This window comes from Schistocerca serialis, chromosome 2 (genome assembly GCF_023864345.2).
Source record: "Schistocerca serialis cubense isolate TAMUIC-IGC-003099 chromosome 2, iqSchSeri2.2, whole genome shotgun sequence".
Taxonomy (NCBI): domain Eukaryota; kingdom Metazoa; phylum Arthropoda; class Insecta; order Orthoptera; family Acrididae; genus Schistocerca; species Schistocerca serialis.
Window position 1 is genome coordinate 113,047,817 of NC_064639.1, and position 14,097 is coordinate 113,061,913.

Consider the following 14,097-nt stretch of genomic DNA (forward strand, 5'->3'; position numbering starts at 1 on the left):
GTATACTACAGCATCATCCGCGAAAAGTCGCATGGAACTTCTGACACTATCTACTAGGTCATTTATATATATTGTGAAAAGCAATGGTCCCATAACACTCCCCTGTGGCACGCCAGAGGTTACTTTAACGTCTGCAGACGTCTCTCCATTGATAACAACATGCTGTGTTCTGTTTGCTAAAAACTCTTCAATCCAGCCACACAGCTGGTCTGATATTCCGTAGGCTCTTACTTTGTTTATCAGGCGACAGTGCAGAACTGTATCGAACGCCTTCCGGAAGTCAAGAAAAATAGCATCTACCTGGGAGCCTGTATCTAATATTTTCTGGGTCTCATGAACAAATAAAGCGAGTTGGGTCTCACACGATCGCTGTTTCCGGAATCCATGTTGATTCCTACATAGTAGATTCTGGGTTTCCAAAAACGACATGATACTCGAGCAAAAAACATGTTCTAAAATTCTACAACAGATCGACGTCAGAGATATAGGTCTATAGTTTTGCGCATCTGCTCGATGACCCTTCTTGAAGACTGGGACTACCTGTGCTCTTTTCCAATCATTTGGAACCCTCCGTTCCTCTAGAGACTTGCGGTACACGGCTGTTAGAAGGGGGGCAAGTTCTTTCGCGTACTCTGTGTAGAATCGAATTGGTATCCCATCAGGTCCAGTGGACTTTCCTCTATTGAGTGATTCCAATTGCTTTTCTATTCCTTGGACACTTATTTCGATGTCAGCCATTTTTTCGTTTGTGCGAGGATTTAGAGAAGGAACTGCAGTGCGGTCTTCCTCTGTGAAACAGCTTTGGAAAAAGGTGTTTAGTATTTCAGCTTTACGCGTGTCATCCTCTGTTTCAATGCCATCATCATTCCGGAGTGTCTGGATATGCTGTTTCGAGCCACTTACTGATTTAACGTAAGACCAGAACTTCCTAGGATTTTCTGTCAAGTCGGTACATAGAATTTTACTTTCGAATTCACTGAACGCTTCACGCATACCCCTCCTTACGTTAACTTTGACATCGTTTAGCTTCTGTTTGTCTGAGAGGTTTTGACTGCGTTTAAACTTGGAGTGAAGCTCTCTTTGCATTCGCAGTAGTTTCCTAACTTTGTTGTTGTACCACGGTGGGTTTTTCCCGTCCCTCACAGTTTTACTCGCCACGTACCTGCCTAAAACGCATTTTACAATTGCCTTGAACTTTTTCCATAAACATTCAACATTGTCAGTGTCGGAACAGAAATTTTCGTTTTGATCTGTTAGGTAGTCTGAAATCTGCCTTCTATTACTCTTGCTAAACAGATAAACCTTCCTCCCTTTTTTTATATTCCTATTAACTTCCATATTCAGGGATGCTGCAACGGCCTTATGATCACTGATTCCCTGTTCTGTACATACAGAGTCGAAAAGTTCGGGTCTGTTTGTTATCAGTAGGTCCAAGATGTTATCTCCACGAGTCGGTTCTCTGTTTAATTGCTCGAGGTAATTTTCGGATAGTGCACTCAGTATAATGTCACTCGATGCTCTGTCCCTACCAACCGTCCTAAACATCTGAGTGTCCCAGTCTATATCTGGTAAATTGAAATCTCCACCTAAGACTATAACATGCTGAGAAAATTTATGTGAAATGTATTCCAAATTTTCTCTCAGTTGTTCTGCCACTAATGCTGCTGAGTCGGGAGGTCGGTAAAAGGAGCCAATTATTAACCTAGCTCGGTTGTTGAGTGTAACCTCCACCCATAATAATTCACAGGAACTATCCACTTCTACTTCACTACAGGATAAACTACTACTAACAGCGACGAACACTCCACCACCGGTTGCATGCAATCTATCCTTTCTAAACACCGTCTGTACCTTTGTAAAAATTTCGGCAGAATTTATCTCTGGCTTAAGCCAGCTTTCTGTACCTTTAACGATTTCAGCTTCGGTGCTTTCTATCAGCACTCCTGTATCCTAAACTGTCCTGCGAAAACCAGAGGAGGTGGTGTGGTGGTCTGTGAAGATCATAAAGACGCATCCCTTGACTGAAGATCAGAAATAGCAGATGGCTTCATGGACTGAAGCAGCTGGCAGTCATATACACCCCAGCAACATTGTGTATCAGAGAACTTGGATGAAAAGAAGGTGAGCAGTTGCCAGATGTGCACATATTGTTGTAGGACAGCTCTGGCTTGCATCCGCCACTATTGTGAGGGAGGCATGGGAGTGGGGGCGGGCCAGAAGGGTCGCATTGGCTAGGTCCCATTTTGTTTTTTTATAGCTCTTGACCATGGCTGGAGTCCAAGGGACCAGCTTGCTCCCTTAGTTTTTAGCACCATGGAGTGCTACAGAAAAGTGCTCTTGGGTGGCAGCGGCGTCCTTAAGATGGCGGCAGAAAAACCTGACAATGCCAATGAATCACCAGAGCTCTTGGAACATAGTAGGATGTGGAAAGTCCGCTACTGCCTGTACTGTCTTGGGGGGGGGGGGGGGATCATGAGCCAGCAGCAGAGACTAAGTGTCCAAGGAAATCGACCTCATTCACCCCAAAACTGCATTTTGCCAAGTTGAGAATCGCTCCAGATTTCTGTAGGCAGTAAACAATTTCACATAGGTGTTGGTTATGCTCAGTAGGGTCTCTGGACTAGAAAAGTATATCATCTAGGAGCCAAAATACCCTGGTGTGCCCTGGATGGTGTCCAAAAATCACTGCCATATTTGTGTGGCACGGTGGAGGCCAAATGTCATGAAGGCACTCTCAAACAGGCCAAAGGTTGTGATTATGGCTGTTTTCTCTATGTCATCTGGGGTGACTGGGATTTGTGTCTAGGCTTTAATACACACTATCTCACTGAAGACAGTAGCTCCTGAAATGGCGTCATCACGGGTGTGAGGGAGTGGGACCAGGTAGTGGCCAGATATGATGCAGGCATTCAGTTTACAGTAATATCTGTATGTGTCAGGAACTGTCCTTATTGATGACAAGGGGAAGAGCTGAAGCCCAGGGGTTTTGGAAGGGCAAAGTACGCTGGTGGTGAGCAGCTCTTCGAACTCCTTTTGTGTGATTTTACGCTTAAGAGGGGGTAGGGAACAGGCATGGGAGAAAACTGGGGAGCCAGGGTTAGTGGTGATGTAATGCACGGTGTCATGCTGAATATTCTGGGGAGCACTGGATGGCTGGATGAGGAGGGGGAATTCTGAAAGAAGCTGAGCATATGGCCCCAAAACCACCAGCTGTTTCATGGCAAAGCACGTGGCTGGATGGGAGCTGCACCAGACGATCTTGCCAGATGTGCCATCAACTTCACTACATTGACCAATAGGCTGTAATGACCGAGGAAGTCGGCACCCAGAATGGGGTCAGTAATGTCCGCAACTGTGAAGATTAATGGGAACTCGCACTGGAAGCAGGTATACACCCAGTAGGTAGGAATGAGGGGGGGGGGGGGGCAGGTTTTAAAAGTGGTTCATGCGAGAATAGTGATAAGTCAGAGCCAGTGTCAATGAGGTAGTGGGCAGGGGGATTAGCATCATTCAAATCCCATATTAACAGGTGTTGTGAAGTGACACAGCAATTGGATGCGCCTACTGCTAGTGGCTGCTGGGGTTTGGGGACTGGTTCTGCTGTTGTTCGTATTCTTGCCAAACCTCTGGTGGCACCAGCAAGCTGTGCCTAGTTTGCAGTGCTTTTGGTTGTCAGAGGGTGGTTAGAACCACACCTATGGGGGCAGTTGTTTTCGCCTGGTCCGGCCTCATATGTGTGAGGTTGGTCACCACCCTGGCAGCTGGTGCGTGAGGTGCAGGCAGGTGATAATGTTGGTAAGTGCTGCCATTTCGGAGCTCTGGCGCACCAGATTCTGGTAGAGGTCGGAGGCCCGTGTGCTGCCCAGAGGTTCCTTAGAGGCAGGTGGTGTGAATGACACTGTGCATGTCATGGCTTGAGGTGGGGCAGGTAGGATGGGTGAATAGCTGGCTGGAGCTCTGGGGTGGTAGCTGGCATTCCACACTGCAGCCATGGCTGGGAAGGAGTTCAGGGTCTTGAACAGTTTATTGGCCAAGACCACTACATTGCCTAACAATAAATGAGCATGCGAGGCCAGGGCAACCTGAAGTTAGAGATGATGCATTCTTTTAGTTTGCTTAGTTACAGGGTGGGGGTGGTGTGAAACAACATCCTGGACTTGGGCAGCAGTGGTCAAGTCGAGGTGGCCAACAACCATCCCAAATTTTGTTGAATCACTCATAATAGAGCAACCTGCGAAAACTGCATCAATGGAAGCAAACCACAAATGTGAGTCACGCAGGTTGAAGGGGGCAAATGAGCAGCAGTGCAGCCAGGGGGGATGGTCTGCAGAGTTTGCTTGTGCTGGGCACACTGCTCTGTTGGTCAGCTGAGTCAAGCAGTTCTGTAGTGCTGACAGTTGCATACCAAGTTCTGACACCTCCAAAGTGCTCATAGGTGCTGGAGTGGGAGAGTTAATAGGGGCTGCTGGCTACAGAGCCCATCGGGCATGATCACTGTGGGGTTGGGAACATGTGGCAGACACAACAACTTAACCGTGTACGCAGAATTTCATGGAAAGCAGGAGGGTGCTGGCAGGCAGTGTTGCAGAGAGTAAAGCAGGTGAGGTACACACAACATGGACTGCGCAATACAATTGTAGTAACACTGTTCACATTTTACGTCGCACTTCACTTAGCGTAGACCGGGACTGTGTCCTAGGCATGCCCGATGTGAACTGACTGGTCACGGCCCGTGCTGCCTGAGTTGTTGTTGTTGTTGTTGTTGTTGTTGTTCCGCTGGCAGAGGTCGTGTCCGAATTCTCGCGTGCCCTCTGGTGGACGGGACCCTACTTGCGGCAACTACCGTCCGTGACGCGCCGTGCCGATGTGCGCCTCCCGTGATCTTTCTGATGGCTACTGCAACAATCTCTGCCATGTGTTATGGCGGGAAGGCGTGTTAAATACACCACATGATTACACTGTGGCTTCTCTGGGCACACGTCTGTTGGCTGTGGAAGGGGCGTGGTGGCGTGCGCATAAGGGATGGTGTGGGGAGGGGTGTGGGTGGGGGACGCTGATGGGTGCAGAGGGGTGGTGTGCTTGGAGGGGTGTGGGAAGGTGGAGAGGGCAAGGGGTTGGTGGGAGTGCAATCCGGATGCATCAGGCTGATTTCATGAACTAATTTTATGACCACAAGGGTTGTGCTAATCGGAATAATAAAAAAGGAAAATCAGCATGTTTCAGTAATGAGTGTTGGCACCTTGGTTTAGAGGAGGGTCACGAACGAAGGAACCATTTATGTTCCCTTCTAGACACCTGAGGGGTGTACATGCCTAAGTGGTGTGCGAGTTAAGAAAACCATAATACATGATGGGGTGTGCTGGAAGAGCCAAATGACTGGTTCTAACATATAAGCCAAAAGGTAATGACTACAGTAACACTCAAAATGAGCTAATTCCTCTTAACCGAGAAGGATCTGGACCGGGCAGACCATTGGTGGCTTGCAACCTCTGTTTGGTGTAGTCCAGGAGCATGCGAAAATCACTTCAATGGCATACTTGGCAGAAAAGCATAGTAATAAATCATCTTGGTAGTCCTGGCATGCACTGTACTTTAATGCACTATTTCCACTATATTGCACACAATATGCCAAATGCTGATACCAGGAGGGTGAACCAAGTGCCTGGCATCAGGCTTTGTATTCCCGTAGTCAGTGGAATTGCCTTGAGAAGACGCAGCTCAGGAAGGCTGCATGGAAAAAACACGATAGCAGTTCTCTTATTAAATGGGCTGTGACAGGACGACAACAAGGAGCAGACAGTAAGAATTCTGTGGTTCGCACATACCCCGGCAAAATGCAGTGAATGGTGATGCGAGGTCGGTACGACAAAAGAGAAGGAAATCTTTAAGAAAACAGTATAGTGGCAAGCAGAATACCCAAAATGGATTTAAGAAGTATGTTTTCACTTTCTGTCACCTTTTTATATCACCTTCAAGGCCAATGAACAAAAGGATTTTTTTTAATTCTATAAATGTGATTGATATGAATATTTTGTAAAGTAGCTAAATTCAAATCCTTGAGAGGCCTCTTCAAGGATTTTGTAAGCAAAACACTCACTTCCTAATACATGTACTCCATAATACTATCCATGGTGGGTAATAAAAATCAGTTTCAAATGAACTGTAATTTGATTTATAACAAATAGGTTTATTTGTTTGAAGATAGATCTATAATTAGTCTTATCAGTTAATAAATAATGAAGTATACTTTTCAAATTTTTCTCTAACAATTTGTGATCTAATTATATATCCTAAATGTGTAACTGACGAATATGGTAAAAATTGTCATAATGATGTTTGATTTAAACCTCCTAATAATTATTAAAATAGTAATCATGACAATGAATGTTCTTACCTGGATACAATTCGATAAGTATATTGTAGAGGCAATTTTTTGTCATGCTGTTAACATGAAGTATTACTTCTTCTTGCTGCTCCTATAAATTCTGGAAACCAATAGCGTAATGGAGCAGCTCCAATTTTAATAATAATAATTTATATCTGATGATTATGAATGGAATAAGTTCTCTCTCTTATCCTGTCAGATATTTTATCAAAAATCAATAGAACTGAAAATAAAAATATCGTTGATGCTACTGCTTGAAAAATAAAATATTTAATTGATGATTCATTTATTATTATGTTTAGTCCTATTCAAACTCCAAATCAGGAATTTGATGAAATGAACAAGATTGTTCCTGCCATTAATGTTGATAGAAAGAGAAGATTTGTGCAGTCCTTGGATGTTAAACAGCAGAGGATTGATGCCTCTAACAGTTGGATATGGATTTAGTTCAGTTAGATTGCCTTTTTATAACATTACATTAAAGTGTGTAATGCATGTTAGTTTTTGATAGTAAAGGACGGTGTTTAATTCTACCTTATGTAATATTATTACAGGTAATTGTTACTTACTTTTTTTTACCTTATTAAGGTAACCCTTTAATCAGGCATTCTATTAATTTTTGTTATTTAGTACTTCAATTAAAAATTTTCTTAATTTCTTTATGTACAGTTTCATTAATTTACTCAATTTTTGTATTTTAAAAGTAGAATTTTATGTTTTTTAATTTTTTAATATTAACAACTTAATTAAATATATTACATTTAATTGAATACATCATTAAAAATTATATTTTATTTGTATTAATTGATTATATTAATTCATGTATTTATCAAAAGTTGTAGCTACTTATTTTTTATGGGAAAAAGAAATTATTATATAATCAAACACTTTTACTAATGTAATTAAATATTTTGTGTTTTATATACATATATGTACATGAGTTGGAATTGCCATAGTGTGTATGCCAGATGGGGTGACAACTGCAGTCTACCTGTGAGTTGCAGCATTTGCTGACTTAGGAGTTTACTCTGAGCCACTGCTGTCCCACCCAGAAAGTGCATGGGCCATGAAGAGATTGTGACGTCTTCATTGTCAAAATAAAGCACATTTTATAGTTAGTCTGACAGCACTGAGACAGACAGTTTGTACAGACAAGCATCATCAAAGAAAGTTCTGTAAATAATAATAAGTGGTGTGGTTCAGTGTTGCATTGGGTAGCATAATATACACAAACTTATCAAAGAACAACTCAATATCATCTGGTTGAACTTCATTCCTCAAACGACATTTCAGTTAGCACAGGAGAAGTTACAGTGGAGATAGAGTAAATTAAGAGAGGAAATTAACAGCAGCCATTAAAAAAATTATATACCAATCATGACACGGAAAAATGTATATAGAGTCCACCCTTAGCAGCCAGAGAAAGTGGTCATATGTGTGAATTTGCTTCAAGAATGTGTGTGTGTAATCTGCTTTAGAAGAAGGCCTTTGGGACAGAAGCTCAAATGTATAGTAGTCTTTCCATTGTGCCTGTCTGCAGCTCAACATCTCATCTATATTGTGAGTAGCAGTCTATCCTTTTCATAACACTGTCATTATTCAATCCTGGATTTTCATTTGAAGATATTATATTAATTATGATAATATAATTTTACTGAAGAAATTTATTGACATATTATTTAATATTATACTTTTAATTTATACTATTACACTTTCTATTAAAGTATGGATTGTAATAATCTAAATAATTGATATTGTCCAATTTTTCTTTATTAATAATAAAAGAAAGATCAAATGATATAAAACAATAATATAACACATTTATCAGGATACTAGTTCCATATTTCTCTTTATTTATATATAATAATGAAGTTAAAGTGGTCATATAGAAGCAATGTTCTAATTTTTCTAGTTCTTTTCTGTTTTTTTTCTAATATTTTTGTGGTTTTGTAAATTAGTTTATATGGATTAGGTATTAAGGCTTCATTTAATTTTCCAAAAGTTTTATTACTGTTTATTTATTCACTTTTTCTTTGTATTATATGCAAGTTTTGTTAGAGTATATGCTCCTTTTTGCAAAAATTTGATTTAATCATCACATGATCGCCTGTATATAAGAAGGGTAGAAGGACAGATCCTTAAAATTACAGACCAATGTCCTTAACATCAGTTTGTTGCAGGATTCTTGAACATATTCTCAGTTCGAATATAATGAATTTCCTTGAGACAGAGAAGTTGCTGTCCATGCACCAGCACGGCTTTAGAAAGCATCGCTTCTGCGAAATGCAACTCGCCTTTTTTTCACATGATATCTTGCGAACCATGGATGAAGGGTATCAGACAGACGCCGTATTCCTTGACTTCTGGAAAGCGTTCGACTCGGTGCCCCACTGCAGACTCCTAACTAAGGTATGAGCATATGGGATTGGTTCCCAAGTATGTGAGTGGCTCGAAGACTTCTTGAGTAATAGAACCCAGTACATTGTTCTCGATGGTGAGAGTTAATCGGAGGTGAGGGTATCATCTGGAGTGCCCCAGGGAAGTGTTGTAGGTCTGCTATTGTTTTCTATCTACATAAATGATCTTTTGGATAGGGTGGATAGCAATGTGCAACTGTTTGCTGATGATGCTGTGGTGTACGGGAAGGTGTCGTCGTTGAGTGACTGTAGGAGAATACAAGATGACTTGGACAGGATTTGTGATTGGTGTAAAGAATGGCAGCTAACTCTAAATATAGATAAATGTAAATTAATGCAGATGAATAGGAAAAAGAATCCTGTAATGTTTGAATACTCCATTAGTAGTGTAGCGCTTGACACAGTTACGTTGATTAAATATTTGGGCGTAACGTTGCAGAGTGATACAAAGTGGGACAAGCATGTAATGGCAGTTGTGGGGAAGGCGGATAGTCATCTTCGGTTCATTGGTAGAATTTTGGGAAGATGTGGTTCATCTGTAAAGGAGACCACTTATAAAACACTAATACGACCTATTCTTGAGTACTGCTCGAGCATTTGGGATCCCTATCAGGTCGGATTGAGGGAGGACATAGAAGCAATTCAGAGGTGGGCTGCTAGATTTGTTACTGGTAGGTTTGATCATCACGCGAGATAAGATAAGAGAGATTAGGGCTCGTACAGAGGCATATAGGCAGTCATCTTTCCCTCGTTCTGTTTGGGAGTGGAACAGGGAGAGAAGATGCCAGTTGTGGTACAAGGTACCCTCTGCCACACACCGTATGGTGGATTGCGGAGTATGTATGTAGATGTAGATGTAGGTGATTTTGAAATTAGCAGTCGATTTAGTATTGACGTAATTCATGCCTGCAGTCATGGTTATATAACTGCTATATGTGAATACTATCAATTAAAACAGTTATTAATAATTGTAGAATTAAATAACGAATAGATAAGGTGAAATTTGGAAAAATTATGGCTCTCTTTATGCACTTTGAAACTTAAATAATAAAATAGAATTAGATATGGCAGCCTGATATTTTAAGCCTTAATTGTATTAACAAGGGTATGATTAGTTAAGGTCATTAAACCCAAAGAATTTGGTGGTATCTTAGTCCATTCAGAGGAACCTTTCCCGTGACTGATAATAGACAAAGGTGTACAGTGGAGTGGTGGACAAAAAAAAAAAAAAAAAAAAAATCTAAAATCTGTGAAAGGCTTCAAAAAGGATATTTTTACATGCTGTTGCCTTCATTCCATTCATCCGGGGCTATGCAGCTAAAGTAATTTTTTTTATTTGGAAAATGTGATCTCTAATAATGTTTTGTAAGGTAAACAAGTCTTTGAGAGGCCTCGTCCAGGATTTTGTAAGGAATATATTCACTTCCCAATACATTTACTCCATAATACACTGAAGTACCAAAGAAATAGGTATAGGCATGCGTATTGAAATACAAAGATATGTAAAAGGGCAGAATACAGCGGAGCGGTTGGCAACACCTACATAACTCAACAAGTGTCTGGCGCAGTTGTTAGATGGGATACTGCCCCTAAAATGGCATTTTATCAAGATTTATTGAGTTAGAATTTGATGTTATAGTCAGCACATGACGATGGGACACAGCATCTCTGAGGTAGTGATGAAGTGGAAATTTTTCCCAAATGACCATTTCACAAGAGTACCACGAATATCAGCAAGCCGGTAAAACATCAAATATCTGGCATCACTCTGGCCGGAAAAAGATCCTGCAAGAACGGGACCAATGATGACTGAAGCGAATAGTTCAGTGTGACAGAAGTGCAACCCTTCCACAAATTGCTGCAGATTTCAATGCTGGGCCATCAACAAGTGTCAGCATGTGAACCATTCAATGAAATGTCATTGATATGGGGCTTTGGAGTCGATGGCCCACTCACATACTCTTGGTGACTGCATGACACAAAGTTTTATTCCTCACACGGGCCCATCAACACCAACATTGCTTTGTTGACGACTGGAAACATGTTGCCTGGTTGGACGAGTTTCGTTCAAATTGTATCGAGACGATGGACGTGTACAAGTATTGAGACAACCTCATGAATCCATGGACCCTCCATGTCAGCATGTTCAAGCTGGTGGAGGCTCCTTAATGGTGTGGGTGAGCGCAGTTGAAGTGATATGGGACCACTGATACATCTAGATATGACTCCGACAGGTAACACGTACGTAAGCATCCAGTCTGATCACCTGCATCCATTCATGTCCATTGTGCATTCCGACGGACTTGGGAAATTCCAGCAGGAAAACGTGACACCTCATATGTCCAAAATTGCTACAGAGTGGCTCCAGGAACACTCTTCTGAGTTTAAACACTTCTGCTGACCACCAAACTCCCCAAACATGAACATTATTAAGCAAATCTGGGATGCCTTGCAATGTGCTGTTCAGAAGATATCTCCACCCACTCATACTCTTATATTTTTATGGGCAGCCCTGCAAGATTCATGGAGTCAGTTCCCTTCAGCATTACTTCAGATATTAGTCGAGTCTATGCCATGTTGTGTTGCAGCACTTCTGCATGTTCGCGGGGGCCATATACGATATTAGGCAGGTGTACGAGTTTCTTTGGCTCTTCAGTGCACTATTCCTGGCAAATAATAAAAATCAGTTTCAGATGAACTGTGATTTCACACAGCCAACAAACAAGACACACAAAATTTCAAAAAACTTTACAGCTTTGTTTAGATCGAGTGACATGGCGCAGTGGTTAGCACACTGGACTCGGATTCAGGAGGACGATGGTTCAAAGTCACATCCGACCATCCTGATTTAAGTTTTCCACGGTTTTGCTAAATCACTCCAGGCAAATGGTGGGATGGTTTCTTTGACAGGGTTCAGCCGACGTCCTTCATCATCCTTCTCTAATCCACTGGGACCAATGACCTTGCTCTTTGGTCCCCTCCCCCAAATCAACCTACTTTGCTTAGTCTGAAGACATGTATTCTAGTACAAAGGCCTTTCACAACTTGTTAGCAGGCATAAAACAAGTAATGGGACTCTATTCACATCAAAAATAAAATTAATACTGTACATTATAAGCCACAACAGGTTCTACAGAACATTATGGATGGATGGATGGATGGATGGATGGATGGATGAATAAATGAATGAATACAGACTTGTTAAAGAAAATGTTCTGCATACAAGAGTGTCCATGAGAACACAGTCTCATGAAGTAGACAAGTGTGCAGTTAAGCTTTCAGTCAGGTGCACCCCAAATCCACTAACTAGCACATTTAGACATATAGACTATTTCACAGATTCTTCTCAGTTGTCTCCAGTACACGATGTGATATTGTGCACTCTACCATAGATTCTTGTCGGTAACTTACAATAAGAAAAATGATCGTGATGAATTTCCATTGCTGGACCAAGGATTTTTTGATCGAGTTTATAAATATGTATGTATAGTTGACACATGTGTGGACACTCTTGGTTAAATAATGGGGAGCACAAATATCATGAATCAGCACTTTATTACCAAGTCAGAGATACACCAGAGAACATGTGTACACTGCATAAGCTCAGAATGGACTAGCTCAAAGGTTATACTGTGACAGAGCCATAGCGTTGGACCATTCCAATCATTAATGTTGGTAGGAAGTGAAGTTTTCAATGGTTGTTGGCCTTTAAAAAGCAGAGGATTGATACATCTGTAAATGCTTGAAGATTGTCCTTCAGCTGAGCCGTACTGTTGGCCAAAGAAATTCCTCGTGCCACATCATGCAGTTGCTGCTAGATTGTCACAGAGTGCAGGTGAGGGTAGGGGGAGACAGAGTGGTGGGGGGGGGGGGGGGGCCAAGGGTGCCCATACACAAGGGCAAGGTCCATTGCTCCTCCCCCCCCCACCCCCACCCCCACCCCACCCTGTCCCGCCCCATCCCCTCTAGCTCTCAGGGAAAGGAAGAAATCTAGTGCAGTCAGACTTTTTCTTTCAAGAAAATGATTTAAAAGTTTGTATTATGCAGGTTTTTAACAGGGTCAGAACTGGAACCTTTTTATGGCTACTTACAAACCACCATTTGTCTTCCAAAATATTAAAAATACACCACACCCCCCACGTCCATCCCCACCTTCCCCCTTTACAAACTACAGTATGGGTGTCCTTGGATAGAACTGCTGGAGACCTCACCTTCGTGCATCAGCTGTGCAATATTTGGTTGCTTACACAGGGGCGCAGCTGGACCATTTCTCCCTGTACTGCGTAAGTGGATACGTGAAGTTGGTAGCTTCAGGAAAGATGTTATTGCATGAGGTGAGGTGGTAGCTGGTGATGTCATCCAAAATGGGAGTGGAGGTTGGGGTTGGCGAGTGGTGGAGGCTGAAATAAAGGGATGCGATGGTGCCACAGCACTGCATGTGTCTTGCTTTGGTGGTGAATGCTGGAGCTGAATGTGTTTTCTTGCAGCTGTGACCATGAGAACCCATCTGCTTAAAATATGGAAGTGATGGAGTCGGGATCGACATCCAGTGGGAGTCTGAATTGTCAGGAGAATGTTCCTGGGAATGTGCCATTGTGGACACAATGGTCATCTTGTTGTCTTTCCTTGACAAGAAGATCATCATTTAGTTTGTCCAAGATCTCCTCAGATCGCATCTGACACATATCCACTTGGGCTATGATTTCATTTTGTCATCAAATTCAATGTTAATTATGTCACTAACATTACTTCTAGGTGCAAGGTGGCTCCCAGCAGGGTCCATGCTGGTTTTATATCTGTTGAGAGTAGCATTAGTCAGTTTTCCATGCAGTGAAATGTCAAAGGTGTTGTGGTTCTCCATAAAGGAATTCCACCAGGGATGTGTGGAGATCGTATTTATAAGCCAAAGATATATTTAAATGAACCCACAACAGGGCACCAATCTATTCCCCTCCATGCCACGTAAGTGCTGTTTTAAGTACATAGTGCCAATGCTGTACCAGTCCATTACTTTGTGAATGGTAAGCTGTTGTTTGCAAGCACTGAACAATGCATAAGTGACAGAGTTTGGTTAAAAATAATGACTCCAATTGTCTGGCTTGACCTGTCATTGTGGTGGGGAAGCCAAAACAGGAAATCAATACAGTGACTTTGCTTTTGCAGTGGTCTAAGCAGTGACGTTGAGATTTGGTATAGTGTGACCCAGTTTGTTACTCTGTCGATCACTGAAAGAATATATTGACAACCATTTGAATTGGGGAGGGTCTCCAGTGAGGTTGAAGTGGACATGATGAA